Source organism: Vicia villosa, linkage group LG5 (assembly GCF_029867415.1).
Source record: "Vicia villosa cultivar HV-30 ecotype Madison, WI linkage group LG5, Vvil1.0, whole genome shotgun sequence".
NCBI classification, from domain to species: Eukaryota; Viridiplantae; Streptophyta; class Magnoliopsida; order Fabales; family Fabaceae; genus Vicia; species Vicia villosa.
In genome coordinates this window covers 172,143,166-172,160,463 of record NC_081184.1, presented here as the reverse complement: position 1 = coordinate 172,160,463, position 17,298 = coordinate 172,143,166, and the positions used below count along the sequence as shown (strand labels likewise).

Sequence of the window (17,298 nt, the reverse complement as noted above, 5' to 3'; positions counted from 1 at the left end):
AATCAAATGGCCTCTTTTCTTATCATCTATTTGGTCCAACAAACCATTTTTAGTTTTTACATTCTTGGTTTTATAATTAAATTGTAACTACAGTTTCATAATGCACCGGTTGTTTTACACTTTTTAATTAAATGGTGCTGGTCAAATAATTGATTCTAAAACGATTGTTATGATGCATGTTCTATGTTCACCTGTGGGAGCCATTATACCGTTTCAAACCCACACATTCATAAGATTTTCCAAAGCACTACAAAAATGTAGAAAGTTAAAAGATTAATTATTATTATTATTTTGGTTTATAGGACAAAGTGACAAACATCTATCCATGTATAGATATTGTTAGCTGAACTAGGTTCTTAGAATCAATTTTTATTGTTATTGAAGTAATTAAATATTGTTAAATTTTTTGTGTACTAAAATGTTTTAATTAATAGTTTTTTTAGTAAGCAAGTTATATTAGAAAGAGAACTAAGGTTCTCAACACCTCTTTATATCAAAGAAGGAGGAGACAACCCCGCACAAAAAAAACTCCTAAAAATTACAAACCGATTTGGAACTACGAAATAAAGAACAAAGGATCTTTATTGAATTCGTAGAAACTACAAATAGGATGAGTAAAATCTCCTATAAAAGTCCACTTCCACACCAATAACTTGATGCTTCATATAGTATTATCACATGTAATGTAATGTAATGTAATGTAATGTAATGTAGTATCAAATAACACCAATGAACAAAATATACTTCATTCAATATATAAACAATTTGCTCCATTCAAATATTAATCTCTTTGGCTATAACTTTTTGAAGTGCTATTACTATTACACTTATTTTTATATTAATTATTTAGGTAAGTTAATTATTTAGACTTATAATTTAATAACATTAAATTGAATAAAATTAAGTTAATGAACTATAAGTGAAAAAAAAATGTATGAATTCAAATATGGGAAAAAAATTAATGTATGAATTCAGTTCCGTGTGAACGCATGGTAGCTGAAAAAATATATGCAAATGTACGTGTGAACTCACGATTAATCAGCCCAAAATGTGTACAATTAAAGAAAATATAAGTAAATATATAAAAAATAATTATGAATTCAAACACGAGAAAAATATGTTGTTTTTTAATTATATATGTATTTAATATTTTAATTTTAGAATTATTTTTTATTTTAAATACATATTTCAAAGATAATATATGAATAATTAAAATATATATTATTGACGTCTTTATTTTAAAAATATTTATTTATTTTTAAAAAAAAACTACTTGGATAAACTTTATTATTACAACTCTATCAACCATAACAAAATTTGTTTTCTATTTTTCACAATTGTTTATTTAACGAAGTATGCTTTTAATAGTTTTTCTTAACAATAGTTGTTTTAAAAAATTTATACAATTATCTTTCAGAATATTTTTTCTTTTATCCAATAATATTTTGATTTTTTTAAATTTGTTTGAATTTCTATGACAAACGAATGACAATTGCGGTCCATACCAATACCCGTGCGGACACACGGGTATCCCACTAGTATAAGAAAGTTAAATATTTTGGAAAAGACCAAACTGCCCCTTTGCGTTCTGCCTCAGCCACGTGGATGCATTGGTTGAGTTTCTTTGTTCTGCTCACTTCATACTTCCTTTTCTCACTTCATTCACTTCACGTTTCCTTTTCTTCAACCTTTTCTTTTCTTTCATTTCACCAATCCCAACACTTTTTCATTTTTTTGGAAACACAAGCATAGTCTTTTTGAGACTCAACCTCACAACTTTTTCCATTTTATTATTACATCAGAAAACTCTCTTTACTATTTCTGTAACCGACTTTCATCTTCCACCTTTGCTAAACCTCCTTAACAAAAGGAGGTTTCTTGCTTGATTCCGATAAGTATCATTGATTAAAAAAATAGGATCCAAAAACATTTGAAAGATATGGTAAAAAGTAGAATCCAAAAACACTTGAAAGAGGAAAGCCAATTGCATGAAGCGCCGCCGCAATATTAAATTCCCTTGACTCACAAATAGGTACACCCTCCTGTGAGTAAATTTTACTTTTAGGATACATTTGAATCTTAATATATTTAGGACTTTTGGAGACTGTGACCCTGCTGATGCTTCTTTTTTATCTTATTTTTGCTTGCGGACCACACCACGGATCCTTGGATGGAATAGGCACCTTTACCATCCTTGACTTCTCTGGTAAGTTAGGCATCTTCCCATACGTATGGCTAAAGGTAGGCAGAGATCTTCTCTGGTAAATACGTATGTATACATAGCCAAGTACGAATTTGGTGGGAGAAGAATAGGTAGGCAGAGATCTGTGAATGCGCAAGCAAAAATAAAATTTGTTTATAATAGTGACTAGAGGATGTATACAAAAAAGACAAAATTTAAGTACAATTTTTTTTGTGATTTTTATTATTTTTCAATAAAAATATGACATATATATATATATATATATATATATATATATATATATATATATATATATATATATATATATATATATATATATATATATATATATATATATATATACTTTGAAAAATAATAAGAACCACGCCTAAATAATTATATTTAAGTTTTGTTCTTAAAAAAAATGAAATTTGCTTATAATAGTGTATGCTATTTGACTCACAAATCAATAATATTTAATAAATTTTGATGGTAAATCCACTTATTTTTCATGCATGCAAACTGTTGGATAAATAAATCCAGCGTCATCCTTAGAGACTCGAATGGGATTAACATCCCAACCTATAGCGTCTAGAGAGAGCTTACAAACTTCGTTTTAGGTGCAGTCCGCTAAGGGTTCATACTCTAAGGAAATAAAGTTGCGCCCTCACTAACAACAATTACTTTTAGCACAGTGATAAGCGTTTGATCCTACACAAACTTGGGTAAATAGAGCATCTCTAAATTCTCTAAATTCTCTTGACTTATTAATGTTATTTCAATAAACCAAAATAGCCAAGTGATGTTTTTCCTTCAACCTGTTTCATCTAATAATAATTTGACATGTTTATATTATATTTTTGGGAATGGAAATGCAATAATTTCATGATATAAGAAACTAAATATTAATTAATAGGTATAGTAGTTAGAATAACATATAACAAAACTAGATGAGCAGATACAAATCTCATGATGCCGAATTGGCATATTGCACGTTTTCAGTGATAACATTAATCAAGTTAATAGCCTCTGAAAAAGAAGAAAAAAGAGGAAAACTTTAACTAAAAAATAGATTGAACAAAGATTCGCCTGCACACTCGGCCCCACGGTTACATTCAAGACCCCTGAATTTTCTCATTCAACCCTAACTTCCTAAATTCTCTAAGTCCACTTTAACTCCTAACTTCTCTCAAGTTTCACACGTACAAGTTATAGTTTCAATCACTATATAACGACCGCAGAAACCGAATGGGAAAATACACACCCTAACCTCTAATTTTCACTCCGAAAACGAAAATTCTCACGAAACCAAAAGAACAAGGAAAGGGAAGAATCGATACCTGTGTTTTCGTGACGAAGAAACCAAAGAACTCGACATCTCCATTCTTATTGCGACTCATTTTTTATTGTGAGTTTCTGATCCTTTATGTATGTAGTTTCCCTTACCAATTTCGTCTATCCGTGCTTAATGTGCTTAATCTGTTTCTTTTGAAGGATTTCGTCGTCGATTTGGGGTATCGGTCTAGAAAGGAAGAAGAAACCAAGTGAGAGAGGGTATGTTTGAGCAAGAGAGAACGAGGTTCTTGTTTTTTAGTTCATGCTTTTGTTTTCAAATGCTGATTTCATAATTGCCTTTTATTTCAGTTTTTAACCATTAAAAGCAAATAACAAATAATACCGCGTTTTGTTTATTGCTTTATGATTGCAATTCAAGATAACATAAAAATTAAAAATTAAAATCAATCATTTGAAACTTGACATAAGAAACCCTAATAAGTGAACATTGTTTTACATTACCTTTTTCATATGAAAAAACTTTTAGGAAGAAGATGATTAGTTGAACACACTTTGTTCCTCTGATTTCTAGTAAGTGGATCGTTTGTTTGTTGTTTCAGACTTGTGATTCAATACTTGTCACCCACATAAAAAACAATTTCAACTCATCAAACTTCTTTTTCGCCTTGTGCAACTTTCCGAAAAACTCTTTCAAATCAAATGTGCCTTAGCCGTATCGATATGAAACAAATAAAAGACTTAGTCTCTCTGACGAGCAAACAAGTCAAAGTTCAAACATTTGAAATGTCTAACGCATCATTTTTCTACCAGAACTATGTAGTCTTGAGTTCTCCATTGCACCTGGAGATACGTAGAAGTAAGATCCAAAGTCTTTCCAGCCCTAATAAACTAAAAAAACAAAAAACAAAAAAACTTCCTTTCTTTAATAAGTAGAAGATAGCAAACGATTAACGATAACACTCTTTCACAAATACTAATTAAATAGGTCATGTTGAGTACAACGAACGTGAGGGGTGTTAATACCTTCTCGCGTAACCGACTCCCGGATCTAACATGGTTGGGACGACTATTCTTTTCCCTAAGGGTTTTATCCGACATTTTCTCGTTCCTTTTAGAACAAATAGAGATCAATGGCAACTCTGTTGTATAATGAGCGTGCGATGCGCTCATGTAATTTTTCGCGCCGCGATTGCTGGCGACTCTGCTAAGGAGCTCACATTTCCTCCTAAAGTGGGTCCATCCTAGTTTAGTTCTTTGTGTGTTTGAGTGTTTTTTTGTTTTATTTTGTTTTCTTGTTGGTGTTTATATTTTTGCTTATTTTAGATTTTATTTCCTATTACCTCCTTATGCTATATATATTATCCTATTGATATCTCATTGTGTTGGGAATTTCTGGATGTGATAAATTCTAAGAGACTTTTAGAATATCCTAAACTTGTGGCTATTAAGACCACTCATATGAGACTTTACTGGAATGATTGTGGATCACAAATTTATTTAAGTTGATGATAATATTGCCAAGTTGGGATGATTCCGAGAACTTTGTTTGTTTAAAACCATAGAATTGATGGTTGTGCAGTGTCAACCTGTTAGACTTTATTGTCTCATCAGGTTGGCGCGTAAACCACTTAGAGGATACGTTTTGAAAATATTGTCAACTCGTACGTTATTCACGATTGAGGATTATATTTTCAAAAGGGGGTACATGACTTTGAGAACTAGTTATCTAAAAACCCATAGAGTTATCATGTGAGGGGATTTATTGGGTAGATGTCAACCCAAATTCAACCACCTGTAAACTCCATCATGTTGGTGTTACCTATTACTTGTGCATAATATTGCATTGCATATATTTTGCATAAAAATGGCTTAACATTTTCTTTTTTATTTTCAAGAAATTTTAAATATTTGATTGTACAATAAGCATTTAAAAATGGATCCAGCCAGAAAGAACATTCCTCACCTCAAGTTCAAGCATGCCAAGATTGGTAGTTTGTAAGCTTTGAGTAGAAGATCGGGCCAATCAGTAGGACTAATTTTATTGACAGATACAAATAAATATTGAAGTTATTAACTATAGATATTGACATGGGTGCTCTAGTTTCCTTAAGTTAGTATTATGATTCTCCTCTCCGTTGTTTCCCCTTCCAAGACTTTCAACTTGTTCCCACTATAGAAGAGTTTGAGAGACTTTTGGGCTGACCTCTGAAGGATGACATTTCATTTACCAGTTTGAGAGAGAAATTGGTTTTGGAAGATGTAGCAGTTGCATTGTATCTACCTGTTAGAGACGTGGCCCCAATTCTTACAGACAGGGGAATTTTTAGGAGGCTCCTTTGAGGAAAAGCTGAAAATTTAGAAGGAAAAGAGAATTGGCCAGCTTTCAGTGCTATCTTGGTCCTACTGATCTTTGGAGTTCTGATGTTTCACAACAATTCTGATGATTATGTGAACCAACCTGCTATCAGTATATTCCTATCCAAGAATCCAGTTCCTTCTTTGTTGAAAGACGTGTACCTCAATCTTCATGCCAGACATGCAAAAAGGAAAGAAGTGGTTATGTGTTGTGCTCCATTTATGTACTCCTGGTTGCAATCTCATCTTCCTCAAATGGGCCCTTGGGTAGAAATTTTAAAATAGCCTTATCTCTTTTACCTAACTCACTATCTTTTATGTGAATTTGAATCCAGGTTCTTTTGATTCTCTTCAGAATGCTAGGGCCTTCTTTTCTAAAATCAAGTAAGATGAAATCCTTTAAAAGTTCCATCTTGGGTTCAGTCTCTAAAGGATATCTAAGTTTCCTTAAATCCAGCATGGGATTGTAGTTAATGTAACCTTTAGACCATATCAAAGGAACATTTGGAAAACCTCTGCAATGAGTGATAACTTTCCTTACATTCCAATTTGTTAAATACCAAACTATAGCAACAATAGTGAGAGAAGCTCGTTTTTAAGACCATTTCAGAACTTTTAGAATTTCTACCCAAGGGCCCTTTTGAGGAAAGTTGAGATTGCAACCAGGAGTACAACAATGGAGCACAACACATAACCATTCCTTTCCTTTTTGCATACCAAGCATGAAGATTGAGGTATACGTCTGCCAACAAAGCAGGAACTCGATTATTGGACAGGAATATACTGATAGCAGGTTGGTTCACATAATCATCATCATTATTGGGAAACATGACAACTCCAAATATTAGTAGGGCCAAGATAGCACTGAAAGCTGGCCAATTCTCTTTTCCTTCTAACTTTTTCAGCTATTTCTTCCAAGAGCCTCCTAGAAATTTCTTTGTCTGTAAGAATTGGTGCCACATCTAACAGATAGATACAATGCAGCCGCTACATTTTCCAAAACCAATTTCTTTCCCAAACTGGTGAATGGATAGTCATCCTTCAGAGGTCAGCCCAAAAGTCTCTCAAACTCTTCTTTAGTGGGAACGAGTTAAAAGTCTTGGAAGGTGAAACAACGGAGAGGAGAATCGTAATGTTTACTTAAGGCAACTAGAGCACCCATGTCAACATCTGTAGTTAATAACTTCAGCATTTGTTCATATCTTCCAATAAAATTAGTTCTGCTGATTGGCCTAATCATCTTACTCACAACTAACAAACTATTAAAGTTGCTAGAACTTGAGATGAGAAATGTTCTTTCTGGATGGATCCATTTTTAAATGCTCACTGAACAATTAATTCTTAAAAATTCCATGAAAATAAAAAATCATATGCTAAGCCATTTTTATGCAAAATGTATGCAATGAAATATTTTGCCTAGGTAATAGGTACGCCAACATGATAGATTTTACAGTGTGGTTGAATTTGGGTTGACATCTACTCAACAATTCTCCTCACAGGATAGCTCTAGGGATTTTTGGATAACTGGTTCTCGGAGTCACGGAGCCCCTTTTGAAAATGTCATCATCAATATCGTACGAGTTGGCAATATTTTCAAAAGTGTGTCCTCTAAGTGATGGGTTACGCGCCAACCTGACTAGACATTGAAGTCCAACAGATTGACACTGCACAACCATCAATCCTTATCATGTAACTCGAAAGTTACTGCAGTACTTGTGAGTTTTACTTTGAAATATTTGACCGCTTTGATGTTTTGATTCTCTACTCTATCTAATGTGTTTTGTGTCACAACAGGAACAACACCATTCTCAACATTTTGTGAAGCGTTATCTATGTCACCAACTGGTCCTGCAACTTCAATACACATTGGGCCGAGACGTCCCTGTAACTTTAATAGGTAACTTTGGCTTTGGCTGGCAGGTTAGCCTCTTACATAGCTAGTTACTTTCACAACATCGGCAGAAGATTGTTCATAATTTAGATGGAGATTGGACAGGGTTCTAAGGTCAAGATTCAGGAAGACTGAGTGGTATCGAGGATATTTCACATTCAACCTTAGCCACCCGCCAATGCACTTAGTGTGAACATCATGTGTACAAGGTAAATCAGGAACTGTAGCCATGACTTTGTTTAAAACTCTTGTATATCCGTTAAATGTCCCAAGTAGATCCTTTCAAATTCTTTGTCAAGTTGTGTATTAATGTTTGTGATTTAGTAATCTTGACATCACGTGTTCTTTTGAAATTTGCGTTATACACCTCTTAAATTGTGTTTGGATTGAGTTTATCATTGTTTATATGATTCAAATATGTTCAAACTATTTGAATTTCGTTGGTATTTTAGTTACAAACTAATGCGTGAAATGGTAGCAGGTATGTTTGATTGTTTGGCTGCAACCTGGGCAACTATGGTGAAGGAATGAGGGAAAACAAAGCATACTAGCATAAAGCAATTGATGATGGATAAATACTTGGTGCAAGGAATGGTTCTTTGGTTCATAATTCAAATAGGCTTAGATTTTTACTTAGAACTCAAACAAATTGTAACATTCTTGGATAAATTATAGCATGACCCAAAATTCTACTTGAGATGTTTGAATAGAATTTGTAATGATATTTGCAATTCATAAGTCCAAAAGTTGATGTGAACGACATAAAAGTATATTCAAAATTATTGGCTACCGTATGTAAATTTCCCAAAAGCCCGACCTAGAATTTAGTTGCGATAACTCGAAAAATGACCAAACATACAGGTGCGTGTTATTAAATGTGTACTTAATTCAGCAATCCATTCTACTTTGCCTTTCCTTTGGGTTCTAGAAATAGGTGGACCTCTTGATTTTTGCAGTAAGAATGAGAAAGTGATTTAACCCAAGGTAACAAATTTGTATAGATCAAACAAAATACATACTTTAATTATTGTGAATTTTGTGACATACTGACATGTAAAAGACATACTTCAATTAAGGTGAATTTTACGACATGTACTCCCAAAAGACCTAATTTAAACCACCTTAAAAGAAATAGCAATTCGATTTCTTATCAAAGAAACACTCCAAATTGAAATTATGAAAAAATGAATGAATTCACTAATCATATCAACTAAGTGAGATTTAAAGCTAAATGCAGGAAATGAAACAACACAACAAACGATTGATGACTACCAAGTGAACTTATAATGAACTCAAATTAAAGTAACACTTCTCCTATGTCAAATTCAAATTGAATAGAGTGTAACCCAACCTCAAGTGAACTTTGTCTTCAAAAGGCAACGTTACCTTAAACCAACCACCTAAAACGAGGGAGCCATTACATGATGACGATGTGACAAGAATCTTAATTATATGATAATGTCCGGGTAAAATTAGGATGCGACAACCGGTTGTCTTTGGGTGTTGTATTAAATAATACAGTACAAAACCTAGAATTGCCGCTGAAGTGAAATTTATTGTTGAAAACTTTTAGTAAGTTGTTTATATTCTATCATGAAAATTTTATTAGTTTGTTTATGTTTTGTTATGATATTAGTTAAATATACCCGAGAATATGGTTTGTTCATAAAAAGTGATCTTTTGATTGTTTTTTATATTTATATGTGACTTGTTGTTAGTAAATTTGGTTTGTTCATAAATTAAGTTGGTCTTTAGATTGGTTTTGATATTTATTTGTGACTTGTTGTTAGTAAATATGACTTGTTCATAAATTAAAGTGATCTTTTGGTTGTTTTTTATATTTATTTGTGACTTATTAGTAAATATGATTTGTTCATAATTTGAAGTGATCTTTTGATTGTTTTTTATATTTATTTGTGACATGTTGTTAGTGATTATGGTTTGTTCAGAAGTGATCTTTTGATATTTTTTATATTTGTTTGTGACTTGTTGTTAGTAAATATGATTTGTTCATAAAGTGAAGTGGTCTGTTGATTGTTTTTTATATTTGTTTGTGACTTGTTGTTAGTGAATATGAATTGTTCATAATTTGAAGTAATTTTTTTATTATTTTCTATATGGTTAATACCACTTTCACTCAATATAGGCGAAATTTGTTTTACTCCTACTAATATTTTTTTAGTTTCTCCCTGTAATATTTTTTGTTTGGATTACCCCCTAAGCGTACAATTTAAACATCAAATCTATGGGGTAAATCAAACAAAAAAATATTACAAGGTAAACTTTACGCTTAGGGGCAAAAGACATAGTATTTTTATATTTCAATGAAAAAGTGAATTTCGCCTATATTAAATGGGTTTTGTATATTTAATCCTTTTTTATATTTGTTTGCTACTGATTGTTAGTAAATATGGTTTCTTAATAAATTGAAGTGATTTTTTGATTGTTTTTTATTTTTATTTTTGATTTATTGTTAGTAAATATGATTTGTTATAAATTGAAGTTATATTTCAATTGTTTTTTATATTTATTTTTGACTTGTTGGTAAATATAGTTTATTAATAAAGTGAAATGATTTTATTTAAATTGTTTTTTATATTTATTTATAGCTTGTTCTTAGTAAACATGGTTTTTTTGATAAATTGAAGAGCTTTCTGGTTGTTATGGTTGATGACCCTTATGGTAAATTTATGAAAAAGAATGTATACTCTTTTAAGAAGATCCTTAAATTGAATTGCTACGATGATGAAGAGAAAAACAAGTAATGGATTGAATCACTTAATTTGTCAAGAGAAATTTTTAACAAAAGACCCTACCGGAAGATTTGACCATTGTGGATTCAAATATTCACAGAATTTGCTTTGATATTTTGATGGAAAAAGTTTTGTTTTCTTCCTGTAGGAATAGGAAATTTGTTGTATGGAGATTGAAGAACTAAAACACAGTGGAAAATTGCATAATGCTGACCACTATAAACCTGAAAATCTTACCTTAACACCCGACCTATATCCTAATGAGTTAAGAAAATAAAAAAAAAAAACAAAAGTATAATAATTTTATCGATAAATTTACTTATAAATATTTTTAATTTTAATGATGTTTATAGACAACCTAGATATCTTTAAAAAATAGATATTATAAAACCTAAAAAGTAAAATATAAAAAATTATAAGGTATATTTATTATCATTAATAATTATTATCAATAGATTTTTAAATAATTAATTTAGTTAGTGGAATAATATAAATATTATTATTATTATTATTAAGAGAAATGACTAGAGAATATTAATATCAATATTTTTAATATTGGTCTCGTAACTTAAAATATAAAATAATTATTTTGACGTTTAATAATATTATTTTATTATTTTAAAATGGAATTATCATAAAATTAATAAATAAGTTAAATAGACTATTTATTGTATTATATTTTACATTGTCAATTGAGAAATAATTAAAGAAAGCAAAGTTAGAAATAATTAAAGAAAGCAGTTAAAAATGTGAAATTAAAATAAAGAGTAATGATCTATTTTGATTCCTCACAAAAATTACACAATCCAAATTAGTCTCTAACAATAAAAAAATCCAATTTAATCCCTACAAAATTTAACCAGACCATATTATTCCCTTCAGTTAATATTTTTTTCAAACCGGTTTTTTATACTTTTAAAGTGTGATTGGACTGACCAATATCTTAAGTCTTTACCACTAGTTCAATGTACATTCATGACAAATAATTCCTATAATTTTTAATAATATTAAATAATTTTAAATTTAAAACAAAAAGGTTAAAATTTGTACGAATGAAGTCTCAAACCCAAGTCTGTTCAAATTAAACCTTTACAACTACTAGACATATCAATTTCTATTGTTAATATTCTTAATAATAAATATTTAAGTAAATAATTTAAAACAAACATTTACTTATTTCAAATAACAACAAATAAATATTTTCTAATTTTTACTAATACAAAAATTTAAAAATAAAATTAATAAATTATAAAACCTAAACTTGATTTATCAAATAAAAATAAATAAATTAATATTTAATTGAAATACTATTAAACTAATCGATCACTGTTTAGTTTGATTAACTAAATAATTTTAAAAAGTTAACGAATTATTTAATGGATGGTGGATTACCTGGGTATGAACCCAAATATGGGGGATTATGAGTGCAGAGCAACTAATGGGGCGCATATCCAGTTCTCCAGTCTGAAAGAGCTTTATGAGAACCACTTGGTAGCTGCAACGGAGTCCGAGGATGGGGATGATAGGCTTTTTGTTGAGTATCATCGTGGTTGTGCTCTGCGGTGTTGGTTCATGTTCTTGGTAGGCAGTGCCCTCTTTGTGGACAAAAGTGCAACCTACGTGGACATGACTTATCTCCGATACTTTATTGATCTGACTACAAATCACGAGTGGAACTGGGGGGCCGCCATTCTGGTATACCTATACCAGAAGTTGAATGAAGCCTCCAACTGGAGGACCAGACAGTTGACTGGCTCTTGCACACTCCTCACGGTAAATTTCTTTTTAATTATATCATATTTGATTATATCACATTTCTTTTTAACATTTTATCGTATTTGTGTTTCAGAGTTGGATCATCTCTTACTTCCACCGCATCCACGACTACGATCCTGATCCCTTTTACATTGACGTCATCCCCAGGTTGCACGATATGTCCTCCAAAGGGGGAATCAAAAAGTGGGTACATATCGTATATACCTCGATCGTACTGCTCACGATGACATCTAGTGGATGCTTTTTAGTGATTACGAGGATGGTTGGCATGTGGGTCCAACACCATGGTCAGATATCTGCCAGAGCGGTGCATGAGACAGTTTGGGCGTGTGAAGATGATACCGAGATCTCCATTTGAGGTTGCTTCCGACTCTGTTACCCGCCGAGATCTCACTACTATATTTAAGGATTGGGCGCATCATCAAGTCTTGGAGGAGTATTGGCGTATGCGGGCCACCCAAAGTTGGCACTGTGTTGATGGGTACGAGACATGGTTTTATTAGGTGTCACATCCTATCATGACACCCGATGCTCCGGGATGTCCACCTAGGCCAACGCACGAGGAGCTCTTGCAGAACCAGCAGGCTGAGGATGACCATGCCATTGATCTCCTGTCGATATGCCAGCGGATACACTCGATTGAGCAGGAGGCATTGGAGAGAGGGATCATTGAGCATGGGGGTTTAGAGGTGGTTGCCATAGTACAAATGATGGTCAGTGAGGCGATGTATATGAGGCAGAGGAGGTCGCAGGGAGTTCGCATTAGGCATACTCAGTAGTATTTGCCTATTTATGTATTGTTTATGACTTTTTTACGGTGTTGTAATATTTTGACGTTTTGGACTTATCCGAACAATTATTTATATATTATGATATCGTTTTTTTTCTATAATTTATGTCTTTTTTATTTTCATTAAATATTCGACGGATAATAGAAGGTATAAATTTTAGTTTCTACAATGCTCCAATTATAACAATGTAATGTTGTTGTTTTTAAAATTGAAGAATCAGATCATATTTCTGATATGCATATCACAAACTGCTTCATGGTATTTTTCAGACATGCATATCCGAAATATTTAAAAGTAGTTCAAACATGGGTGTTTTCAGATATGCATATCTGAAATATTTGAAAATGAGAAAAGAATTCCTTTGAAAATGCATACTCGAAGAGTATTTTGAAATTTTCATTGGTATTTTCTACCCTATATGGGTGCAATGAGAAAATCCCCTAAAAGAAATAGGGATGTGGGTTACCAAAAGCACCTAAAGCCCAAATAGAGGCCCGAATGCTAGAGTCAAACTTTAGACTCATGTTAGAACGTCTGATCAAGTTACCCAGCCAAGTCAACAAGATTAGAGGGCTACGAGTAAAAATGCATGAAAGATAAGGTGTGGACTTTTGTACAAGAGTCCCTGGGTCAAGCTTGGAGTCAAACAAATCAGTGGCCTACAGTGCGTCATTTGTCCAAATAGGGGCCAAGATTGAGTTGATCAAAAGAGATAGATGATTGAGGTCTTTCTCATTTCTAAACTTTTTCTCTCTCCTATTCTCATACTCTCTCCACGCTCTCTCTACCAAAACACACAAACACACACTTTTCCATTATTTTACAAATAAAAAACACCAACATTACATGAACATGATGAAGAACTCGTGAATGTTCTTCCCCAAAAACCCATCAATCACCTAAAACACCTAAAATACGAAAACCCTAAACATTGAGGTTTTGTTTAAATTGATAGAACCGGATAGAGTGGAACGGAATGAGATGGAATAAAATGATATTCCATTATTGAGATCATTTAAAAATGGATGAAACGGAGCGGAATGGAGCGGTATGGATTCTATTCCATCACTTACCACCATTTTTTTCCCTCCTATTTGGGCGGAATGAACAACTTACCTTATTCCGTCGAGAAATTTTCAAACAAATAGAATGGTATCTTTGTTCCGCTTCACTCTGTTCCATTCCACTCTATTGATTTTATGATATCCAAACACATGGCCTAATCCTACCCGAAATTATCCCCAAAACATTAATCTACCAACAGAAACAACAACTACATCACAAATCCAACAAGATAAAGACCCAACCGCGATGAATCCTAGGTTCATCAATAGGTTCGATCTAGGCAAATCAACATCATATAACATAATTAACAAGGGGGTTTCAAGCGTTCATAAATGATTATCAAGCAACAAAAAACATAAAATGGAACCTATAGGTACCAAAATCGGATCAAATCCTCTGAGTTGATGGTCTAGGTTACTTTACTCTTTTCTCTTCTTGTTTTTACTTGTAACCCTTCCTTCTTCTACTCTGAATCCTTCTTCTTCTTTTGTCAATTCTCTATGTGCATTGTTGGCGAAATGAACAACTTACCTTATTCCGTCATGAAATTTTCAAACAAATAGAATGGTATCTTTGTTCTGCTTCACTCTGTTCCATTCCACTATATTGATTTTATGATATCCAAACACATGGCCTAATCCTACCCGAAACTATCCCCAAAACATTAATCTACCAACAGAAACAACAACAGGTTCACCAATAGGTCCGATCTAGGCAAATCAACATCATATAACATAATTAACAAGGGGGTTTCAAGCGTTCATAAATGATTATCAAGCAACAAAAAACATAAAATGGAGCCTATAGGTACCAAAATCGGATCAAATCCTCTGAGTTGATGGTCTAGGTTACGTTACTCTTTTCTCTTCTTGTTTTTCCTTGTAACCCTTCCTTCTTCTACTCTGAATCCTTCTTCTTCTTTTGTCAATTCTCTATGTGCATTGTTGATGGCTTCTACGGAGGTGATGCTTGAGGATTATGGAGGCTAAGCTCGGCCAATTAGAGCTTCAAGGTGAGGCTATAATTGCTCTAGCAAAAAGCTTTCAATATAAGGTTTTTAAAGGTTGAAGGGTAGTGGATGGAATCTTTCTCAAGGTGAATTCGTGGCTGCCTCAATTGTTATGAATTCTAGGTTTATATATAGTTGAAATTAGGGTAGAGTGTAAGCATGTGAATCATTTGTAAAAGTATGTGAATTCTCATTCAAGTGTGTGTATTATGAATAATTCACGTGAGGTGAGGGGTAATGTGTGAGTTGTAAATCTGTTAGGAGTGATCATATGAGGAGGGAATTGAATAAAATTGTGGAGTGGATATGTGAAGGTCTTGGCTTAGCCATGTGGAAGAAAATTATACCCCATACCCCTACATTTATCCCAATACCCCTACAATTTTAAAAAAATCCCAATTTTGTCCTTATTAAATTTTTAACTTTTCTTTTTTATTTTTTTTTTCAATTTTACTGAACCGGATATTCCAGGGGTGGGTGTTCCGGTTCCTTTTTTTTTTCAATTTTATTGAACCGGATATCCCAGGGGTGGGTGTTCCGGTTCCTTTGTTTTCTCAGATGCACAAATACAAACCATAAACACTTTACAACAACATCCATCCATCAATAATTTTCAAAAATCATGTTTCATCATATTTTATTAACATTCTCCATGAAATATGAAACAATCACAAACCTAACAGAATTAAAACCTGTTAAAACTATAAACAATATACCAAATCACCAAAGAAAAACAAAGATCTATTTGAAGCATTTTCAATTCACATTTGTTTCTTTTGCAGAAGAAGAACCTTGCAGTTTAAACTTCCAGATCTCGATCTCGTTTGATTCCGCACGCAGCAGCTACGAGGAAGCCTTCCCGATGCAACATCCGACCATCATCGACTGCGCAAAATTGAAAAAAAAAAAAGAACCGGAACACCCACCCCTGGGATATCCCCCTGGAATATCCGGTTCAGTAAAATTGAAAAAAAAAAATAAAAAAGAAAAGTTAAAAATTTAATAAGGACAAAATTGAGATTTTTTTAAAATTGTAGGGGTATTGGGATAAATGTAGGGGTACGGGGTATAATTTTCCATGTGGAATTGTAATTTGTAACTACTCTTGTAACAAACTATTATAATGTAAATCATTTTGAAATTCAATGAAAAATGAAAATTACAATTCAATTTGTATTCAAATGTGCATTTCATTTTATTTTTGTTGATTTTGCCTTTGAATTGCTTTGGTGTAATGTATGTAAACTGTGGGCTGCAGGGTCGACGATAGGCCAGGCCTCCAAAAATTAGAGACCTCATAATTTCTTGAGTTTTAAAAATTTTAAAATAAAATATTTATATAACATGACGAGTTGAAGTATTAAAAAGTAATTCATCTGGCGCAGCGGGTTATGTGTTTTTATTTTCAACATTGAAATATACTGTTTTGTGTTGTTTTATAGTCACATAAATTTTTTAATAATATTAATATTATTTTTAATTAAATCATTATAAATAAGTATATATAAATTAAATTAATAGATTTAAAATATTTTTGAATTAGAGCTAATTTAGTCTACCGACAAATTTTTAAGGTCTTATAATTATTGTAATTAGTTCGATTTTTTTCATGCTATTATATCAACTCTAACAAAATTTTGAATTATTTATCGCATTGTCTCAAATTATTGAAAGTCTCATAACTTTAAGCATATATTTGAGACGGGCTTGTGATCGAATATTAATAAAAATAAGATATTTTTTATATTAGTTACACGGATAAATGACTAATTTTGATGTTGTTGTTATTATTTATAATTTAAATAGATGATGTTCTTTTCTAAAAAGATTATATATTTTATTAGAGTTTCATTTTTATTATTGGTCTTGGGTCTCTAAAATGTCGGGACCAGCCCAGGTGGGCTGCTAGTATGAGGAAAATGAATTCAAGTTTCAAAATTAATTTACAATTGGTTTATTGCTAATCTCAATTTGAAAGGATGATGGAACCATGGCATGAGTTTGTTAAGAGGAGGAAGAAAACAAATTCACTTAACTCAAGTATCATTAATTCAAGTTCAAAATTCATTTTTTATTCAAATTGCTTATTTTTGTGTTTTATATTTTGGTTTCTTTTGAATTGATAGTGTAGAAGAGATATGAAAACAATGGTAGTATAATGATCGCTCAAGTTTGATTCA

General features: G+C 32.0%; 1 long non-coding RNA gene across 1 annotated transcript; it reads left to right on the top strand.

Moving 5' to 3' along the window:
* The first annotated feature begins 3,249 nt into the window (after nucleotides 1-3,249).
* On the top strand, nucleotides 3,250-8,470 carry LOC131603984 (uncharacterized). The gene is made up of 3 exons (XR_009284564.1): nucleotides 3,250-3,590; nucleotides 7,628-7,933; nucleotides 8,206-8,470. It is a non-coding gene; the product is annotated as an uncharacterized LOC131603984 (long non-coding RNA).
* Nucleotides 8,471-17,298: the final 8,828 nt, after the last annotated feature.